This window comes from Bombus impatiens, unplaced genomic scaffold (genome assembly GCF_000188095.3).
Source record: "Bombus impatiens unplaced genomic scaffold, BIMP_2.2 scf_0344, whole genome shotgun sequence".
NCBI lineage: Eukaryota > Metazoa > Arthropoda > Insecta > Hymenoptera > Apidae > Bombus > Bombus impatiens.
Genome location: NT_176763.1, coordinates 405,561 through 422,176, shown reverse-complemented (window position 1 = coordinate 422,176; position 16,616 = coordinate 405,561). Strand labels below are relative to the sequence as shown.

At 33.8% G+C, this 16,616-nt stretch overlaps 1 protein-coding gene and 1 long non-coding RNA gene across 2 annotated transcripts in view; both read left to right on the top strand.

Annotated features, from left to right (window-relative positions):
• LOC100743380 (leishmanolysin-like peptidase) overlaps nucleotides 1-16,616 on the top strand; it is a 211,686-nt gene that overhangs the window by 63,658 nt on the left and 131,412 nt on the right. The gene's annotated exons all lie outside the window — the stretch shown is intronic.
• Nucleotides 6,309-7,340, top strand: LOC117151662. Its single transcript, XR_004461753.1, has 2 exons — nucleotides 6,309-6,520; nucleotides 6,593-7,340. It is a non-coding gene; the product is annotated as an uncharacterized LOC117151662 (long non-coding RNA).

Sequence of the window (16,616 nt, the reverse complement as noted above, 5' to 3'; positions counted from 1 at the left end):
GTTCAGAATTCTACTGAATATTAAGATTTATCAATATAATGAATAATTAACTGTTTGTTCGTACAACGTACATGATAAATGATTTTTACAAGTGTCCGAATACTTCCGTGAGCAACTATACATTGTATGTATGTTGTGAACTAATAGTTAATAGTTACGTAGAGCTAGTCAAGCGTTACTGCTTGTCATACTGTTAAAACACGTACATACAACTGTATACATAAATATGTCACAATTGCGTGCGTGGTTAAAGCGTGCGTGTTCTTTGAATATACTGAACTCCGGTGAGAACGACTTATCGTGATCTACAGTGCGGTTCTTCTAAACCGGTTGAATCGAGGAATGGAAAAATATCGTGAATTACGAATTATTAACGGGGCTGTAGTTTAAAGGTTACACAGCGTAACAAATAAATTGATAAAAACGTAGCCGAGTCAAAAGATCGACCCAGAGTAATATTCCTTAGAAGCACCAGCCTTCGTGCATTCCACGATTTTCCAGAATCATCGGTATTCTACAACTAACTGTACAAAGGAAGATACTGAAATGGAGAATTAAATACATCCACAGATGACGCAAGTATCGTGAACAGTTTCTTTTATTTCGAATAATCGTGCTTGATACAGATTATTATATTATTCGAATTTTGATTTTAATTAGTACATAATTAGAAAAGCAATTAAGCCATCTATAGATCTTCTATTTTCTAATTCATCGTATAGGTTCTTTTAAAAATCGATTATATCATGTACATATTTTCAAGGATTAAAGTTAATCAATTTAAAATTAATTTTTCTTTATTGATTCTTAATTCTATGATTACAAAAAAACCAGATTAAGAAATGCCCCGGTTTACAGGTTAAGATAACGAACTAAAAAGTAAATGAACAAAATGAACCGGTTTTACCTTTAGGACAAGGTAATAAATTAAATTTAGGGTAATTTCATTTTACGTCTTTCGCTAACCGTTTTAATGCAAATACCTGAAATTTTACGAATTTATTGTACTTTACTTTATCAATTGTTCCATTTTCATGACACACTTGACGAACATGAATAAGTGGATGTACCTCATTTTTGGATATGTCGATGAATCCGTTTTATTACATTTCTACATTTACTATTAGAAACTCATACTTCCTCATGTTCTTTCAGACGGCGACATTTTCTAGGTTCTATCGAAATTATTTCCATAGAACTTGGCAAAGGAAGATGCCGAGTCATAGCCTTGAATTTTACGTACATGAACTTGTTTATTTCTAAATTCTTTGATCCGCCGTCTTTCTTGATACGCGAAGACGTTTCTTCGATGGTACGTATCATGGTATGTGTTTACATCGCGGCTCACCATGATGCAAATTTACGCGCTATTTTAACTTTATTAAATCCACAATTTGTTATACAACTTGAAAGTTTTTGTATTCTTGGCAGGTTTCTGAGTAGTAAAAGTATCTTCATTTAACGTTTGAGATCTGTTAATATTATTGTATTGTTACAAGTGTTTTGATTATGGGTGACCATAATATTATGAAATAGATTTGGATTGGTTTAGTTATTTAATTTTAGAGAATTTTTCTTTACAAGGAGAACAAATTTTCTTGGAATTTTATCATTGGCCATTTCAATTTTTAATCAGCGTTATCGAAATTATACGGTCTTTACGACGAGTATAATCTCGTGTTGCAGCTATTTTTTCTGACCTTTCAAAGTAATTTCTCAGAGTCAAAGGAAGATGGTATTATACGTTGTGACATACTATGCTAAAATATTTTGCTGACCGACTGCTTCAATGCTGTTAAATCTAACTTTACCGATCCTTCTTGTTACGTACAGTTATTCAACATACATTCAATATTCAACTTTTGAAATGTAACTTGCGTAGAATTTATTTAAAATAGCAATGCAATGGAATTCTAAAATATTATTGTTGTGAAAATCAGGAATAAAATTTATTTTATGCGACGAGTGTATCAATGCAATAACGTCCTTGCAAATGATAAAACGCGTGTGATGTGCATTATAAAAATGATTGCGGTCTGAATGTATAATCATTTATTACTCGGTAATAAAGTAGGACATCCATTACATTGTGACAAATGCAACATACTTGATGGATGATGCGCATGTTATCGATTACAGCATGTGCATTGGAACGAGTACTACTACTTTAACTTTGATTAATTAAAGTATTGTCTATTTTCAACGAAAGCATGGAATCAATTTGAAGATTGTTCTTCTCAATAACTTAAGCTTGATATTTTGTCTTGTTAATTTCTAATGTAATTTAATGTAACATTCTTGACAGAATGAAAATCGGAGAGATAAATAATTCTATGTAATTGTTAGTTGTGTTAAGCCGGATATTTCGATTCCGTTTTAACATAATTTCTGTTCAGTGGAACAGATCAATGATAATTGAGACAGTGACAAATTATTAATTATTTATATAATACATATAACGTAGGATACTTCACGGGTTTACGTCAATGTATAGTCATAAAGTTCACTTTCCCAAGTTGCAAATTTGTTGTCATCTAAAATATTTCGAAGGCGATAAAACTGATATTCTCTGCTGAAACTACTCTTTGTGTAACTTTTCTCCGTTTACATAAACAATAAATTTCAACAGTATGAACAGATTTAGGGGAAATCTTTTCTGAATTTCCAAGTAAGCACAAGTGTATTCCTGTGTACGAACCACGGGTACGAACCATGGATTTCACTGGCATTATTGTATTTTCTTTTAGAGAAACGATACTTCGCGAATTTTATAATTTTTCTTCAAATATTTGTACGCATTGTTCTGAAATGTTACTATGCAAACATTCTTGTATTCTGCAACGTGGTTCGGTTCAAACAGTGTTCTTTGTATTCCGCGTTAGATGTCTAACATTTAGAATTTTTACGCGTGCATGTTCTGGAAATTAATTTACTTTTAGATGCATATAATTAGACTGGTGAATTTTGTACATTTATGAGATTTTTTGAAGATGCTAAAGTACGTTACAATGCATATATCTATAATAAATGAAATAATATCTTCGAATTTGATAACATCTCTTATTGAGAAGATTAATCTTATCTTTCTTATCTTTTGATCGCTACAATTAATAGTTTCGCTCAATTAATTTTGATGCTTTCATCATCTGGCAGAGTGCAACTGTTGTAATTTCCAGACGAAAGCCGTGACCTCTTCGAGAAAGTGTTTCGTTTCTCCAACATCGTAACTCTTTTTTTTATGAACTACATATGTATAGTGTGCGTCTTCAGAATGTAATTATTCGACTGGTATTATTTTGTGTATCGTTGATACGATTTACTTATCTCGCGTACTTATCTTATTAAAGTACTTTAACACTTATACCGTTTCCCGATACTTCCGAAAGAAATATTATTTATTATCCAATTATCGTATTATCCTGGTGAAGTATTGTTTATTCTTCCAGATATTATTCGAGGAAAATATTATTGAGTTTTCAATATATATATCACAGTGAATTTTTACGTAGTTTTTAATTGTTTTTGTTCCCTCTAACAGAATTTTGTGCACTTTGTTGGTATTCTATTATGGCCAACCGTAGGTACATACACATATAACTCAATCTAGTACATCGCTCACATTCCTAACTCGGTATGCAGTAAAGCAAATTTGTTGCATAGTAACAAAGAATTATGGTCATGAGAAAAAGACAATTATTAGCAAAACTAATATATGGACTCCGACACATCTGTATATACAAGATATTGTATCATACATCTTACTAATATTTGTTAATATAATAAATTATTTTTTAAGCACTTTATCAGATACTATTGTAGGAAAATGGTATACTAGTAGGTTTGGTAAGGATATGATTGTTACAATATCATTTTATGTTTCATCAATCTATGTTTACACAATCACTATTCGTCACTAACTTCGTTACAACAGTTCTTTTAAAAATACGCTGTCAACAGTCCATGACAACGTTGACAACGCACACCCGATATCTCTCAGGCAATCCGTCCAGGATACTACAATATACTACATTACTACATTATTATTATATTAATACTATACTAGTTTTAGTCAATAACATCGACATATTTATGTGTTTCAGGTACGTAACACGTTTTGTGCAGTATACGCCATAGATGGAACACAATCGACTTTCCCGTTAAATAGTTCCATACTCGTATGTATAACCATTTGATAAGTATAAACACGGTAGTATAAAATATTTCATAAAATTATTGATTGTGGATTACGTACATTCTGTGCAATTTCGCACTTCCAAATTTTTTACAAAGTATAAAAAGCATAAGAATCTGCTCTCTAATCATCGTTTAATATATATACATAATCGTATAGTATCATTTTTAGCATATAAGGAATCCGCTTACACCTAGAAATCGGTTGTTTGCATCTATAGTTTTTAAATATGGTTGAGCCCGAAATAAGAATAAATGATGCTCGTAATCAGGAAACTGTTCAATCGCAGATTGATTTCTTGAGATATACATAGAATTTCTAAAGGTTGATTTTTAATAAATCATACTGCAACCTGGACGATGATGTGGATATTGCGAATGAATCGTTTGACATTTACTAGTAGAGAATGCCTTATAGATTATTGCAATTGTTTGAGTAACGTTACAACTCTGGCGATAACGTATGGCTTCGATTTCTCCTCCGTTCGAAGCTTTCAATGAGACCTAATTCGCCTCGTATCTCGTTGAGGATATTGACCTGTTTACGCAACGCTTCGATTCGTTCACGAAGACGCATTTTCCTATCAGAGCTTCGTCTTACGACTAGTATTTGTCTGTCATTTTTCCAGTGATAATTTACGCTTTTTTCTTATTTCTTATTTCAACATTTCTCTTTCTGTAATTACTTATGAAAAAAAATATTCCCAAATCTCAGCTACGTATTTCCAGACATCTTAGTCCGATCTTCATAAATTCGGTTACGAGCGATAAACAGCTGTAAACAATTCCGCTGTTCTACCTTTTCAAGAGAAATTGAACAGTCTGCAGCAACAAGGAAGCGGAAATCGAACAGTTTGCAACAAAGCGTGAATTTATTGTACGTTTGAAAAGCTGCTTGAGTTTTAATTGGTTTTACTCAAATCGCCGCACAGTAGAGTTATTTCTTTATTGCAGCGGTGCTTTCAATTGCCATTGCGTATAACGACGTAGATGGCTAATCTAATACATACGTCGAAGCACAAAAGCGTTGTCAACGAGCGTACAACGAAGCCCGAGAATATTCTATTGTACGTTCTATTGAAAGGTCGCAGGCTTTAACGCAATGTCGGGAACTTTTGATTTCGAAAATGGCGGTAAGGGACCCAACACTGGCGAATAACAGGAAAGGTAGGAAGGGAGAAACAGCAACATTGATTGCGTTCGCGCCTTTATGCTGGTTCGCGTGTATTGGCACAGCTTCTGCGTAGCGTCAAAGCGGTAACCGTGTGACGCCTAGCTTGTTACTCGATTCACGGTTCACCTTGCGTTAGCTTTGTGGAAGAAATCCTCCTCTAACAAAATTCAATATCCACCAAGTGGTGTGCGAACTCGTGTCGCAGAAGGCTAGATTCGTCAAGCTGCCATGCGTCACTTTCTGATGTAACATTCTTTCCTTCTCGGAAAACTCTTTTCCAGAGTTCCTATAATTCGGAAACTTTCTACGCAATGTTAACAGCGACGATATCACAGCGCGATATGCGGTAGACGAAGATGGAAATAATTGTTGTTTGATGTCAATTTTATTATTCCATCAAATCATCAGTCTGTAAATATGTAATATAAATGTAAATGATAGTTCCCTTCAAAAGAGGATTAGTAAAGATAGTTTGTACATCGAAATCTGATTCACTTGAGACTTAGCATATTCGTTCATTATATATTCTTCTTTGTTAATTCTTGTTAAATAGTGTTACATACGGAGAATTAGATATGGAGAAGTTGAGCGAACATATGCATAATTTAAATTTCCGATGTAAAAATGTCTTTCTTTCTTTAAAGAGCAGTTTAACAATATGATAATCTTGCCAGGCTCGGTTAAATCACCGGTTTCAAAATTTTAATTTGATATGGTACATTCATTGTTATTTCTTTTGTTCATCTAACTTTATGTAAATTCTTATACTATCTGATTAATCAATTTCTCAATCTTTGTTAATAGAAGAATTTACGTAAAGTTATTAAAAAAAGATCATCCTTTAATTTTGATTGTTCTGTGTCAGGAAGATATTGTGTTACATTGCTGTATAATTTTTTTCTACTATAAACTGCTACAATGGATGCTCTTTGTTTTTTCAATAAAATCTAGTCGTAATCGCGATTCGATTGAAGAGCGAATTTCTCTTTTATTCCGCAAAAATGTGTAAAGTTACACAAAAACTCCGTTCATCGTTAAATGCACAAAAACTGACGAAATGGAAGGCAGGATAAATGGTTTCTGCATGATATTTACGAAAAAATGGAGAGATTGTTCCCGGCATTGGCACTATTTGGTTAAACATCACCGTGTATGGTTAGACAAAAAAAGAAAATGATATTTAAACGGAGCCAGGAAGTAGAGAAAATATTAAAACAAACGTATCAGATTTCAGGAAGACTGCAGATTATATATATTTTTTTATCCTTGTCCCGAATTCTCATTTAAATGCCGCACGGTGAGAACATTGGCTGTGCACCTGGCCTGCGAACGCGCGTACCTGGTCTGCGAACGTGCGAACGTAGCCAGCGAATTTTGATCTTTTTCCCCGAATGCTCATTCAAACGTCGTACTGCGGAACGTAGTAAATATTAAATCCTTATTTTCAGTGTTTAATTGCTTTATCGCATTTACATGGAAAGCTTAATTGTGAAAATTTTAATTAGGTTTTTATTATATTTCTTGGGCTAATACTTTCTTTATTATCATTCAACTCTTATTTACCTTCGTCTATGCAGATATTATGGTAAAAGTGCAGTTTCACTTTGGAAGATTGAAAATGTTTAATATAAAGTAATACAAGGTATAATTTTTAATCTGCTAGAAAGCTAAGCCCCTGTTTCATAATTTTTGTACCAGCTCCTTGATTATTTCTTGTAATTTGCAACATCCAGTGTTACACGTTGTAATAGCGCATTTAGACCAACCAAGCAAATGCTCGTTCTTTGTTGACTTTAGTAGAATTTAGTAAAATTTTCTAAAATATAGTGTGTATATATATAACAAATACAATGGTGTATAAATATCTTTGGTAGCCGCTGTATATTAAATGCAGATAAAAAGCGATTGTGCGTGTGCCTGTAAAAGCTTAAATTTATAATAAAAAAGAACGTTTAATAAACTATTAACTGAGAAACAGGGTATAACACAATTCCTACCATCGTATAAATTGTATGATCGTGCCGCTCCATAAGCGCAGATAAAAGATGATGAAAAAAGTAGTTTTGCGCTTCGCTTGTCCCCTGTATGAAAGACCTTTACCCTTGTACACTGAGTGTTCAAAATGCCTAGCTGCGATTCTGTTCACATTACACGCAACGTACGCTCTCAATCCCTTTGATGTCCTCCAGGATAGCGATTTCAAATGAATCGGTTTTTCTTTGCTATAGACCGTAACATTCACCCCATAGCCAGATCTCAAAACGCACCAATTACCTTGCGGTTTTTTGCAACACGGCATAAAGAAATGTATATTTACTGGAGAGATTTATACGTGGTATAAGAAGAAAAATTATTATTACTTTAATTAACCCTTTGGTATGTATTTCTTTCAATCGTATAATAATAAAGTATATTGAAATTACTAATTTATGTGACACAAAATAGGAAGATAATTGTTAAATATTCATTTTTTATTTTTCCTTCTTTATTTGTATTTTCTTTTATCTGAGAATGGGTTTTGTAGCTAAATGGCTGTAACATGCGTGTGTGTTACCTGTAGCTTTGAATACTATAGACGAAATTACTAATACAGGTATCTATTAAAATATTGCATTCTTAATTTGTAATTGGTTACTTACGGTTTCGATCTTATGTATTTCTTATTATATAAATTTCAGTACAAATCGAAATTACTTGAACGTCGATTTTGTTCGATGAAAATATTTCACATTATGTAAATTTCATTAGAAGTTGAAATTATTTCAACGTTTTCGTGTTCGATTATAATATTCTTTTATAATATTCCCGTTTACTTACAGGTGCTCTGTCCCATAGCATAATAAATCTATTCTGCCCCTTTTCTCTTTACTTTCCGCTTTCTCCTGGGAGAGTCTCAGTCTCTGCCTCCTAATACAAATTTTCTCTCCATTCCATACTCACTCTTCTTTTCGTTCTCTTAATATCACTCAATCCCAATATACCTCCCCACTTGTCGTTTTAATGGACCATTTGCTGAGAAGGACATTTCGCTCCGTTTAAACGCATTTTCCCCGTCTACTTCGTTGCGATTGTCTTTCCCATATTTCCCAACGAGAATTCATTTTTAAAAAATTCAATTGAAGTTAGATATGTAATCGCTTGTTTCTCTAGCTTATTATGCAATAGTATTTCTTCTACTGAACACCCTCTGAAATTTTCTGTTGAAATATATATATACACGATCGATTTATTTTAGAAGAAAAATAGTAGATTGATATTTAATGTAAATTAAGTGCGTACGAGTTAAAAATGAATAACAAATTTAAGTGGCATAGATATAGAATAATATATACTACGAGGAATAAAATCAGCTCGTACTTCGTGTACGTTTATTGTATTTTTGATCAGTTTTTTAAATATATACGATACATATAAGAAGTCATGTTAACAGTACAATCTATTACTCTGAAAGTAGAAACTTATATACAAATCTGGTCATAAATATTCAAAACAGAGTCGGAATAGAATTAACGGAAAACAGATAGTTGGAATAGAGTTAACTCGTAATTGATTTGTCGTTATTAATGTTTAATCTGTGATTTCAAAATGCTCAGGCTGATGAATTTAATTCAATCAAGAAACAAGTTCGCTCTGTATTACATGAATAAGCAAAGAAGAAGAATTTTAGTCGCGTTGTATCATTTAAAATTCAATCTTATACTTTGCTCTTCGCTTCTTGTAATTTGCTCTCTATATTTCATTTACTTTTGCCTCACGGATTGATACAGTTTAAAGTTGAAGCGAATAAACTGCCAGCAACGATACCGTGATATTGATTATAGCCCGCGGTTATCTCAAAATCTACTATCGTGTACATAAATTTTGGGAAACGTGGCCGAAGCCAGAGGGACATTGTTGCGGCGATAAGGCGGATACGATTAGAAAAATGAAATTGCCGGAGTGTGACAGTGCTAAGTTCTGGATTTAGATTCTATCGTACGTGCGGTAGAAACGCGACCCGTTTCTATAATGTAACAATATGATGCATGTGCTTTCCTAGCTCTTAGGCTAACCGGGTCGTGTGGTATGAGTTATGAACGCTGGTGGGACTGTGGCGACCCTGGAAGAACCGAGGAATGGTATCCGGCGTGTTTAACATCCGAAAGAGCTTCGAGAGTAGGTACCTGCAGTCTTACCGTAGTTCAAGAGAATCTTTGCCCGTTGCTGAATTAATATATCGTCGGGGCGTGACGTAAAGTTCGCTTTTCTAGCTACTGCCTTCCGGCGCTGTTAATTTCTCGTTAATTAACGACCAACATTCCGGTGATTATCGTATCTCATTCTCCCTACGGCGAAAAATAACTTTCGATTATTACGATATTCTGTAAGTGGTCATTATTATATAATTGGAGATGTTATGGAATTTGTGGAATTTATCAGGATATTTGATTATTGGCGAAGAGATTTGGTTCTAATAAATTCTTTCTGACAAGGTTAATTAAGATTAGCAGTTCGTATTATTAATCGGTTGCAGTTAACTTAAAATTCTATCGAAATTTGATAATATACGTATATTAGAGTTAGAAAATTAAAACCATTTCTCAATGGAGGAGGAAATTCTCAGTTTTACTAAAATATATAAAGAGATCATCAAGGAGACGAAAATACTTATTTTAAAAAGAGAGTTAGGAAATTGATATTATGATATAATAGTCTAGAAGAATATTTGATAAAGTAATAAACGTATGCAGTTCCATAATTACAGCAGAATAACGTGCAGAAATTACAATAAGCTGCAATAATCGTTTATTTGACAAAAATTGAAATAACGTTGTAAGACGTTTGTTACGCTCCTTGTTGCGCTATATTTTATTCCATGTACTGCCCTATTCAAAAAGTTCTTTCAAGTAAGCCTTATGTTCGTTTACGGCAACTTCTTTAAGTATTTAGCGTGTCTATGTTTTTTTCGGCCCTCTCACGACTTGGAAATGACTTCTTGATCTTTCTAAAAAGTACCACGAAATTGAAGTGATATGCTAAAAGAAGCGTATGAAGAGAATGCTGTGAAGCCAACAACCATTTACAAATGGATGGCGAGTAAGAAGAAGGAAGAGAAAATGTGGAAGATGATACTCGCGGAGGTCGACCTTTCACGTCGCAAATGAAAGCTTTGAACGTGTTCATGAACTTGTGTTATCAAATCAGTGATTCACTGTCCGGATAATCACCGAAGAGCTTAGTATCGGTCGTTTAGAAAGTTTAATGTTAAAAAATAATTTATCAATGCGAGAACTTGTTACTAACATTGGCTCACAGTTTGCTGATGGCATTCTACGAATTTCTTGAACAAAGTGTACTATACACACTAATTGGTTTATAAATTATCGCATTTAAGTAGATGCAGCGTTCTGCACTTGCTAAAGGGTATTTTTCATTAACAAATTCATTTCTCATTATTATATTTCTCACAAAATACCATAGAGTTCTTTTCCATTGGAAACATTTCGTGCAATCGTTGCTTGTTAGCTGATGGCTTCCCAGCTCTCTAAAAAAACCGATTACATATCAAAAGCATGATTTTCATAGGCTACAAAGCAAATACTACTTAATAGTATTTTCTGTTTTTGATCGCCTCGTTTCTACGTTCTTTATCAGTTTTTCCAATTTATACGAACGACCGTGTTTTCTTTCTCGAGTTTCTGCGAAATGCGCGAAAGCATCATGAATATTTCACAAAAGTGGTAGGTCTGTGGAAACGGTGAGGCTAGGTGGATGGGAATTGATCTCTCGTCACGAATATTAAAATATCGAAAAGAGGTAAATGAAAGGGTGAACTGCGGTGACGATCGCTTATGTTCCGTACAAACAACGGAAGAATCAGAGGACGAAATGAAAAATTTAAGAACGAAAGGAAATGGGACGATAAGTTGAATAATAGAAAAATGTGATCCATATTCCAGGCAACGCGATAGTCGCTTGCGTGATACGATTATTTTAATCAACTTATTGAAAAAATATTTTTTATACTCATCCAATCGATTTTACATGGACGTTAACAGTTTTAACCTAAAGTTTTGCTAAATATGTAGAGGTTTATGTGTAGAGGGCGGTTGGTCGGTGAGGTTTAATGGACGAGATCGCTCGTTGTTGAAACCGTCGAATATATTTAAAATGATAAATTAGTATACAGATAATACTTGCAATGACGCTCGTACTAACCGATTCGCTAAGGCAGCGTATAAGTCGTAAAATAGGATCGCTAATGACTCGTTAATTAGATCGCTGATAATTCGTTGATAACTGGTTGATAACTGATCGAAAACTGACTGTAACTCATTTCCTTACGATCGTGTCCACTTATTTATACTGCTCGGGGGAGAGTCGGAAAATTCAAATTCGTCTTTGTTCGACGATTGCACGTGGCGGCGACATTATTTTGCTCAGAGTTTATTTAATCTAACATTACGTGTATTCTAACGATCTTGATACTTCGAGGCAAAACAACAACATGATTTGAATTGACCTCGCGTGCCGCTACAAATACATAGTTTCTTTTCTCTATTCGTCTATATTTTACCGATATAACAAATTTAATCATCAGGTAAAAACCAGCTGAATTTTACATATTCATTACAGAAGATAGGAACATATGTGGCGGCACTCGACCACGGACACAAAGCGCTATACCTTCAAAGCGTAAGGCCGACAGGCCTAATGTACCATCGATATCCCTACGGTTCTTTCGCCGAATATTCGGAAGAATGCATACGCGGCAACCGTCGCGGACTTCTAATAAACGCGCGCGTAATGGGGATATCGAGGGTCAAACGCAATTAGAGAAACGGTTATTGACTCTTGATAATTCAGTGTTAATCGTTGTTTGTTATTAATCGTTGCTAATCGTTAACCGTTGTTAATCGTTAATCGTGGTTAATCGTTATTTGTTGTTAATTGTTAAAAGTTTAATAAACGTCATTATTGAAAATCAAGAGTATTTCTTGTGGGCACCTTCATCGACGATCGCCTCACATATTTAATTTTCTATAATTTGTCTATAGAGCAATTATTATATTTATTTATCATTTTCTAATATATTTCCTAGCAAAGAAATGATCGATTTATTATTAAGTTATAAATTTCGCATGAAGAACCTCATAAAAATCATAGAACTGTAAATAGCTTCATTGTGCTAATAAGGATTTCACATTAATCGCTGTACGGTCAGAAACGAAATCTTGTCTGAAGTCTAGTTTTTTATATTTTTAACCGAGAGGACATGGTTTTACTCGTGCAATTTTTTATGGATGTTACGTTGATGCGTATAAAACGTTTTATAAAATGAATCTGCGACCGCACATATACGGTCTTTTTTCAATACCACATATATGCGCAATATTTAATCAAAATAATTTTCACGTGACAGCGCATCTCCTAATGATAAATTTATTTTATTTATTTCACTGAAATTATTTTATCGTTTAACATATAAAAAATATCAGCGGAGGATGTGTCATTCGAAATCATGAATTTCGTTTAATTTATTCACGATGATGTGTTGCATCTTAATCACGTAGCGAGACAGTTCTTGAATAAACTACATGACAAAAATAGCTGTTATTCGAAAACAATTTTCAATTATTATAAATGTACCTATATTAATCGATGCGATATTCAACGTTAATTAACCATTTTTATTATTATTATATGTTTATTAATTAATCAATTAACCATGCTTAACCAGTAACTGACGTTTAACTTAAAAATTAGCAAGAATAAAACAGGATAAAAAATCTCCTGCAAGTGCGTTATATTAAAAGTAAAAGGAAGAAATGCGAGGTCATTATCGAAGAGAGAAGTAGGTCATGTAATCACGAAAACGCAGTTAGAATGCTTTGTGCAGAGAGGGAACGATTCATTGCGGAAAGTAAGAAGGATTCTCCGAATATTCGAAGACGACGACAGCTAAGGGAGTGCGAGACATAGCTGCTTAGACAGTCTGAGCATCATCCTGATTCTATTAAGATGGCGGCGGCCTACTGGGCTTATGCTTCTCCAGTCAACTCTCAAGCATACATATATTCTATTTACTATGCAGAGCACCTAATAGAGGTGATAGATATCTTACATGGTCTATTTCCAAATCTACACCACAGCCGCGCAAGCAGGATATTATAAGGATGTTCGTTAAGGATTGTTATTTCTTGCCTCGTATTAAATTCTATCACTATACTTAAATAAATGGGACGATCGATCGTGTTCCCAATACGAAAAATAAAACCGGCGCAAACACCGATCCATTTGGATTAATTAATTTTTTATTATGCTTCTGATCAATATAGTAGTCTGCGTACATATCTTAATTCAGTTTAGAACAGATAAATTTACTTTCGTCGATAAGAATATCTTTTTCTTTTATTCAATAAATATGCAAAATGCAACGCTACTTTAATTCATTAATCTGTGAATCGAAGTTTGACTATTGGTCCTTTTTCCATTTCAACGATTTACTTACTTTACTTTAGGCTTTTTTTAAATATTATTTTACAGTATAGGGAATTTTTACCGTCAGATCATGCTCCAGTAACAATCTTTCTTGTATAGAAGACAACTTTAAAAACTTCGTTCTTAGGTCTTCCTTCTTCAGATGGTGTAGTCTTGGGATTTTATCGAAGAATATTGTTTCTTCTTTAAACACAGATTCTTTATAAATCTAGAAGAAACATTAGCGGTGATAATTTTTCTAAACCCAAGGAGCAAACAATGAACAGGCACGAACCTAATTTCAGTGAGAGTCTGTGAAGTGTCAAGGGCTAGCCACGTAATTAAGGTATTGCATAGGATAAATTATATCCTTTTGTCGGATTCCAAGTGACACTCAAGCAGAAACAGCTTTAAAACTAATTTTAGAAAATGTGTAGATAATTGAACTTGCTATTTTTTGGTCCTGCTATACGTTTGTTTCATTGACGCAAAAATTACGACCAATTTGTAAGGCGTAATCTTCCCCAATTTTCAGATCCACACAAGATTGTGATAATTCTTGCAATTCTTAACTTTCGTTAAAAGATATGTTTAACTACGGCAAACACATATCACAGTCAATGTATATTTTCTCAATCAATAGGTTGTTATTACATTTACATGTAGATTGGAATTATATCAGAAAGCAATTCAATAAATATAATAGGAAGGATTTTTTTATTGTTATCACCATTAAATACGTTTATTTAGTTCGAATCAAAAGCTAATTCCGCCAAATAGTTTGAAGCTTATGTTAATGCAATACCATATTCAAGTGTACCATAGCGTCGTAAGTGAATTACACTCGTTTTACTTCATACGGAATGTTCCTACGTCGCGCAGCCCTCTACTCGTTCACTTTTTCCGGTTGGAATTAATGGAGTGGATGGAGAGAAACTTATCTCAAGGGAGAACCAAGAAAATGTGAGGACTTGAAGTAAACCTTGTTAAATGCTTTGCACAGGAGTAGCAAGTGTAATCTGTTCTCTAATATGCGCTATCTTATATATATTTATATTTTATATTTTATATATATATATATGTACGTGTAAATTATTCTTATATACGAAGAGCCTTTAATTAAAATTTATGAAATGACAGCGTTAACATTTTTAATTTTGACTTTCTTTGGCGGCTAAAAGAAATTGCTTTAATGCGAGTGAAGAAACAGATACAAAAGGAAGAGATATAGAAATTACTTAAATGAGGAAAGGAAATAACCTGTCACTCTCAGAGGTATTTATATACAAATCTTTTAGAAATAAATGATAAATTTATGACGCTTCGTAAAATTTTTAAAAGCCGAGTAAAAGGGCATCTTCATTCTATATTTAAAATGTTGAAGTACTTTCACACGGACAGTTTTGACCCTTCTTGAAGACACGATTGATACGATGAACGATACTATTACTATCGTGCATTCGCTAGAGATAAATTCTCGAGGGTGAATATCATTCGAAAAGGAAGATAGGCTCGAGGAGGTGGAGGAGAGGTCGATTTGGCAGATTTCACTTCACATCCATTTCACGGGCAGCCACTTACTCCAAATGGTGCAAAATGACGGGCAATTATTTACTACAACTAGTCGAAATAGTGAAAATTGGAAACAGCCGGTCTAATTTCATGGCAGAGTTACCACCGCGGTCGCGACCATTGAATAGAATGAAGCAGGGCAGACAAGTTGGTTCCTGCTTCTCTAACGCATTCTCGTAGTCTTCTATCTATCACACGAAAACTATATCGTCGAATTTTGACGTTGCATTAGATGTTAGAAATTTATTCAATTTGAAATTTCTAATCGTTAGGTCGGTAAAATTATTTACGAGACAATATATTTTCATATCTCTTTCCTAAACTATATTTTAATATGTTTAATGGTCAAATCTTTTCTATCTAATAAATCATCGATACGATTTTGAATTTTACTTACAGATATAATTTTTATAATTATAAAATCTATGTCAGCAAGTCGCGAATTTTTCTAATTCACAATATAGACTCTCGTATCGTATTGATAAAAATGATCAAATACGCTGATAGTTAATTCCAATAATTAATAAGATTGGAATGATACCTGATAAAAACATGGAATCAATTTAATGCTATGAAAACTACGATCTTCTTCTTACAGCATGTTAAAAGATAATGACATAAATCCGATCATATTGTTTTATGTATATCATGTTCCTTGTAATGGTACGTTACCATACAGTTCTCCCTTTCATAAAGAGCCGGGAAGTAATTTAAAAATAAAATGAGACGACGACGTGTACACGAAACAGCAAGAGGTTCGCCATAACTCTTTTTCCATCCTAGGTCTTTCCATAATGTTAAATCCCTACCAACTCATTACCACGTGAGATGCAAATTGCGATAACCTAACGCAGGATTGCAACACACCGCGGATCCATATGTAGATTCGCTGTTGCTGTTCACGAGGGTGACCGAGTATAGGGGAAGTCGAGCATAATACAAAGGATATTACAAAGCTTAGTATGCAAAGCGAAGCATCGAAAATCTTTCCCCACTCTCCTTTCCATCTTGAATCCTTGCTATCCCCGAATCCTACAGCCGTGCTTGCGTTATGCCAACATACTGAGCATAACGCTGATTCTTGCAAGGTTATACCGATTGACCTGCTGCTCTGGAATTTTACCAGATGAGAAAATATCACATCTATTCCAGTAGATCGACACGATCAATAAAAAGTATCAACGTCTCCTGTTTCCTCTTATATGTACAGTGCAATTGA